The sequence below is a fragment of the Pinus tabuliformis genome, chromosome 3_1, assembly GCF_031772625.1.
Source record: "Pinus tabuliformis cultivar Carrire ecotype Pingquan chromosome 3_1, CPIR1, whole genome shotgun sequence".
Classification (NCBI taxonomy): Eukaryota; Viridiplantae; Streptophyta; class Pinopsida; order Pinales; family Pinaceae; genus Pinus; species Pinus tabuliformis.
Window position 1 is genome coordinate 300,386,122 of NC_142301.1, and position 6,484 is coordinate 300,392,605.

The 6,484-nt window shown below is 39.7% G+C and overlaps 1 pseudogene; it reads left to right on the top strand.

Moving 5' to 3' along the window:
* Window positions 1–5,882: 5,882 nt before the first annotated feature.
* Window positions 5,883–6,281, top strand: LOC149186967 (pre-mRNA splicing factor SR-like 1 pseudogene; annotated as a pseudogene).
* The last annotated feature ends 203 nt before the right edge of the window (window positions 6,282–6,484 follow it).

Consider the following 6,484-nt stretch of genomic DNA (forward strand, 5'->3'; position numbering starts at 1 on the left):
TTTGGCCAGCATGCACCACATTGTGCTTCTACCCGAGATGCCTCACCTGTGCGTCGAACACTGCCTCGTGACAGGAATGGCAGTGATGCTATTTCAAAATCAACCAATGGTGATCGTTATCATGACAGAGAGAGGAGCAGGGATCCTGTTAGGGATTATTAAAAGTACAGTAGAATTTATTATGCATATCACAAGACTGTGTTTTTGAAATCACACAGCAGTTTCGTAGCGCGCTACGAAACTGCTGTAGGTGATGATTTTAAACACAGAACAGCTATGCTGGTGAGATGACTGAGAAACTTGAAAGAGAGACACTTGTCTATCAGTATAACCTACAGCACATCCAATATGTGGCAGTCCGCTCTATTTTAGTCAATTAAGGATAAAAGGCAAGCTCTTTTAGATTCGAATATGGTGAGGCAAAGCAAAGACCGACAGACAGGAAAAGTTTCCTATATTTTAGGATGACGGAAAACATATTATATTAAGAGCCAATTAGCAACTGCAGACACCTGTTCAGCTCATAAGGTTTCCAGTTCATTTGAAAGGTGTGGTGATATGCGTTGTTCAGGAAGAATTAAAGAGCAGTGGACATGTTTTTAAAGTGATGAAGAGTGATGGGAGACAAAAGCCGTGAAAACAGAGCACCTTCCTTGGTTAATTAATGAAGCCATCTACGTGACTGGAATCCAAGGCCAACTCATTTAGTGTACTTTCCTTCAAGACACCTCAACCCAAGCAGCAAAAGGACATGTGTCAAGAGCCAGAAAAGCATCATGCTACGAGGAGCAAAGATTGTGGATTTTGATTAAATGAAAACCATTTGTAATTTCAGTTTAGCCATTATGTAATTAATAAGTCAGTTATGCACTAGATAGGGATAGTCAATAGCCACCTTCGAGGCTCCCCTCATGCTGGAGGAGGAAGCTCGAGGTGGGTAAGTTTGCTTGCCTATATATGGATCAATGTTAGATGTAGAATGGGTTGGACATTTTATAGAAAAACAGAGTTGTTTTGGGTCATTGTAAAGCTTATGACAGTAATAGTAAAACAGTGTTGATTTCTTCTCAAGATTCTCGATGGATTATTGTGGTCAAATATAAGGATGGTGTTTTATGTTTTATGTTCATTTACAGCCTTGTTGTAACACAATCACTCAGAATTCATAATATTATGCTCTGACTTCCTGTGTGTTTAGCAAGCTGTGGTTTTGATGGAGTATGTTTGACACTTAATGCAAAGAGCCTTGACTTCTATGAAATGATAATGTTTTTCTTGTTTACTTAGTGTATGAGACTCCATAGCCCAATGAGAACCAGTTTGACATGAATCCAACCAGCTTTTGCTTTTATCAATGAATAAAGAGTTAGCCATCTTTTGTAGTGAATGATTTTTATCAAGAGTTTGTGAGAGAGCCCTCTCTGATCAAAGAGGCTAAGCTTTGATCTAAAGATAGGTTGAAAGAGTTACATGAAATCTTGCTTGGTTGCAGCCCTCAGTAGTGATTTTGTGATAACATTTTGGTGCGTCTGCCGGGAGCTTAAGATTGAATTTCTGAAGGTAGCAGGAGTTCAAATGATTTTCAAGGCTGCAAAACTACCTTGGCGACTCCATTGTTGAAGAATTCAAGGTTTATATATTCATGGTGATTCCACTGGAAGTTATGAAAGACCCAGAAGCTGCCCTTCTTTGTTCAAGGTATGCATGCATAGATTTCTCAGGAATTCATGGTTTTCCAAATCATTTTCCCAAGGATGCATACTTTATAAGGAATGGTCCAAAATTCAATGGAGAGGATTTGAGTTTAACCTTGAAGCATGTAACAGATTTTTGTCATTTTGCTGAGCTTCTTAGAGTTAAACATGAAGATGTTTGCATTATGTTATTTTATGATTCACTTCAAGGGAAGTGCAAACAGTGGGTTGAATGCTTGCCTGCCGAATCCATTAAGTCATTTCAAGACCTTTGGATTATGTTTTTGGAGGAATGGACAGATAGGACAGAGGAGGTGGCAGACTCTCCCTCAGTTGAAGGTTTTAAACAATGGAATAATGATCACAATAAAGAAGAAACAAATGAATCTTTTTCTTTGTCCTTATCCTCATATCTGAAATCCTTTGACTGCAAGTCAGAGGATAAGATGAAATTTTTTGATGAATTTGCCAAAGATATTGAGAAAGAAATTGAAGGTTTAGAAGGACAAATTCAGGCATACAGTTTTCATGATCATGATTATTATTCTCAAAAGTTTTCTGTGACAGAACGCAAGGAGACTATGCTGGTTCCTCTCTCTTTCATGATTGAGGAACTGAACACTGTGATTGAAGATCAGTTTGCACAGCTGGAAAGTTTCAGGGAAGGACAAGCTGATCATGTGTTCTGGGATCCTATAGCTGATTACATGGAAGAGTTTTACTCTCCAGTGTTTCAGTTTTCATATGAAGATCAGAGACTATTTCAGTGGCAGCGGTCTTTACACTATCACATTGGCTCTGAACTCCGATACAGTCAGAGACAATTTCAGTGGCAGCGGTCTTTACACTATCACATTGGCTCTGAACTCCGGGACAGTCAAAGAAATCAAATATCAGATGAGGCTAATGATTGGCTGCATTGGAAGTTTCACATTGATTGAGCTGAAGAAGTTGAAATGGTTAGGGTAGGTAGGTAGAGGTAAATGCAAATAAGCTCAAGGTTAACTGAGCACTTTTCTTTTTCAGTAGATATAGTTTTCTTTCTCCTACAGTCATGCTTGTTAAGCAAATTTTAGTTTGTCAAAAATGGATATGGCACTGGAGCTGCATGTTCTTAGCGTACCTCAAGGGCACACTATCCCAAGTGGAGCCACTGTTATCACTGAAAATGCTGTTGTCAAAAATTTTTAGCCTGGCTTAAAGAGTCGGTGTTTTCGCAGCGCCTGAATTATTTTTAGCAGTTTCGCAGCGCTACCTGTTTGAGTGGTTTCGTAGCGTGCTACGAAACTGGGGATTTGTTCGAGTTTTCAGTGGAGGCCCAAATCATAGCATGCCTATTGTACACTGGCTATAATTGCTGTGGATGAGGTTGATGTGCTTAAAGGTCTAATGCTGACTAAAGGATATAACTCTGGTGTTGTTGCATACAATGCTCTGATCTATGGATTTCGCAAAACAGGGAAGGCACAACAAGCAACATTGTTGTTAAAAGAAATGAAGTTCCCAAGCAATTATACCTGTTACATGCTCATTAATTATCAATGTGGTAATGGTGCTATCAACAAAACTCTGGAGCTGTATCACTTAATAAAAAAAGAGAGGGCCATGTGGCAGGCAGTGTTTCTCTTAATGCCTTGATTCAAGGGCTTTGCACCACAGGCAGAATAATGGAAACAGAGTATGTTTTACAAAAATGTCAAAAAGGAGCTTCATGCTAGATGATGTCAGTTGTAATCTCTTAATTAAATAATATTGCAAACATAAAATTTGGGTAGAGCAGAATCCTAATGCTCGGCCACCTAGTCCCAGTCTACAGATCTTTCTGAGGACGATGATAATTGTCAAGATATGTTGAGTATGGCAGATGTCTATCTTATCCCATTTCTTTATCTAGCAGTCCCATTGCAATATTTCCGAGGAATTGAAATCAGTCCAGTGCATTCTCATCTGTAGAGTTATTGCAGACAAATGCTGGCCTTTCCCTTTTATCGCCCTATTCAAACTGTCATGAACTTACTAGTGAGTTTTATTTTCAAAATCTTGGCTGAAAGGGCACCCCTTCACTCCTAACATTGACAGTTCTGCAACATAAGAAGGTGATTTGATTTCTTAGAATCTGAAGTGGCAGCTTTGTGATTTAGTTTGAAGACCCAAAAGCTTTGATTGACTTTGTATGTCTAATTTGCATGCAAAGAAAACCTAAAAGGGGTAGATAAAGCTGCTGTTGTTGAAAGAGAGCAGGAAACCCAAAGCAAAATCACACATGCTAATTTGTTGAGCAAAAGAGGTTGGATTGACTTTCCTAGCATGTCATTTGGTTTTGGTTTGCAGGGAAGAGGCATATTTTTTTAAAAAACAGGAACAAAGTATAGCACAGTAGATGGTCTATTTGGAGAAGGAGATCCAAATGACAATTTCTAAAACACAAGAAGACCGGATTCATATGCTGGTATTCTCATCAATATTACCAACTCTGAAGGCAAAATTTATCCTTAATCCATGCAGTAAAAAACCTAAAGGGTGCTACAGCGAGTTAGTCTTGAATCCCAGTCTTGAATACTGGCTGGATTCCCCATGGCAGAAGTTGGCACAAAAGGTTGTTTTTGAAGCCATATCTTAAAATATCATTTTGTTGGGCTGTTGGTTGTGTTAGTCTCTATTTCAAAGGGAAATCACCATTACCAAATCTACATACAATTGCATAATCCAAGAGGGATCAGCACATTAGGTACAGGAAGAGTGTCAACATGCTAGTCAAAATCAGCGCTGGGAGACATTGATGCGGCAGATGCATTACTGCTACAATATCCTGCCAAATCACAAGGGGATTTTCAAATGTGTGCTTTATTTCCATGCCCTTATGCAGTTAAAACTTAAGTGGGCTGAACTTTGGCCATGATGACATGGAGTGCAGCAAACTGGAAGATGTTAAACCTTGTAATGATGGTAACAGTGTCAAAGAGGGCAATCACTCAAACAATAAGGATTATCATGTTTCATTAAATAATAATATTTCCTCAAAGGCGGTTAATATGAAACCAAACATTATATTGGAACCAAATGATGTGAAATCTGAAAAGCAAGTCCGTTTAAAGCAAGATAACAAAGGATACAGAACAGACAAGATGGGGCAAAATCTGTAAAGGAAAGTTTTCGGTCTGGTGAGTTGGACAAACCCAGGAGCATTTCACCAGACAGATTCGTGGATGAGCATGAAAGAGATTATTATGTGGAGCGGAGGAATCAAGAGTCATATGGTTACAATGATCGTTCTGCTACTCCATGCCACGATTTTTCCAAAGGAAGGTGTTACAGAGGATCATCTTGCAGTAATGTAAATGACGGGGATTTATCAGCAATGTTTGAACGCTAGAGCAGAGAAGTAGTTAATCATGTTCACGTTATTATGGCGCCTTTATAGCTGCCAGATGTTCAAAGGTTGCCACATGCCCAATTGCGCATGCATGCATCGAATTTTAAAAAAAAAGGGGGCATCTTGACACAGCAGGTTATGTCGAGTGGTGGCAGTTGTTCGATAGTATGGTGAATCTTTATTTCTGCTCAGCGCTCTCCACGATTCACTTGTAGAACTTGGCAATCTTAAGCTTCAGCGTTTGCCTCTTAAAAGCCTACATACCTTTTGGAAGGAACGAGTATTGGGACACGTTTCACTCAGTATATATTGCTGTACAGAAGCATTTTCGACATGGTTCAGGGTATCATGAAATAGATGCGTTCCTGCAACTCTGTTATACAAGGGAAAACAACTTGTCTTCACAAAAACGGATTTGGGGGATGTGCGGCCATATAAACCCTCGTTGTAAAGGTCCCAACTTCGTTCGCCCCACCCAGCCATCTCAAATCTCCAGATGTTTCCTCTGATCGGACTGAATTCGCGTTTCTTGTATGTCTGAGATCCAGGGCACCTGTAACTTGGGTGCAGGCTTGATAGTTGGAAGTGGAATCACGTGGGCTATCCTGACCTCAATTTTATATGAAGTGGTTTCTGTATTTGGCCTTGACCACTGCACAGATACAGACATTGGTGAAAATTGTGTTAGTTAAGCATCTGTTCAGGATATATTACTTAGAACTGGTCATGTTATCGGTGCAATGTACATGCATCTTAAAGTGTTTAAATTAATTGGAAATATTAGAGAATTTTGTCTTCTCTACAAATTTTTTACCATGAAGTTGACAGTGAAGCAAATACATGGGCTTCTTAAGCACGAGGATTCTCCATACATGAGATGTATTGGTTTCCTGTACCTGCGTTATGTTGCAGATCCTAAGACGTTATGGGTTTGGGTTGAGCCTTATGTTAAGGACGAGGAGGAATTTTCTCCAGGATCAAATGGAAGGATGACCACAATGGGTGTTTATGTTCGTGATTTACTTCTAGGCCAGTACTATTTTGATACACTTTTTCCTCGCATACCGGTACCTATCATGTGTCAAATTACTGCTCATTTGGAACGAATGAATCCTCCCACTCGGCATGCAGGAGTGACTGGTGATACTAATCACTATGGATCAGATGACACTGCCCGAAGGCCACCATCAGTTAAAGCTGCTTTATCTGTGTAATTTGGCCAGCGTGCACCACATTGTGCTTCTACCCGAGATGCCTCACCTGTGCGTCGAACACTGCCTCATGACAGGAATGGCAGTGATGCTATTTCAAAATCAACCAATGGTGATCGTTATCATGACAGAGAGAGGAGCAGGGATCCTGTTAGGGATTATTAAAAGTACAGTAGAATTTATTATGCATATCACAAGACTGTGTT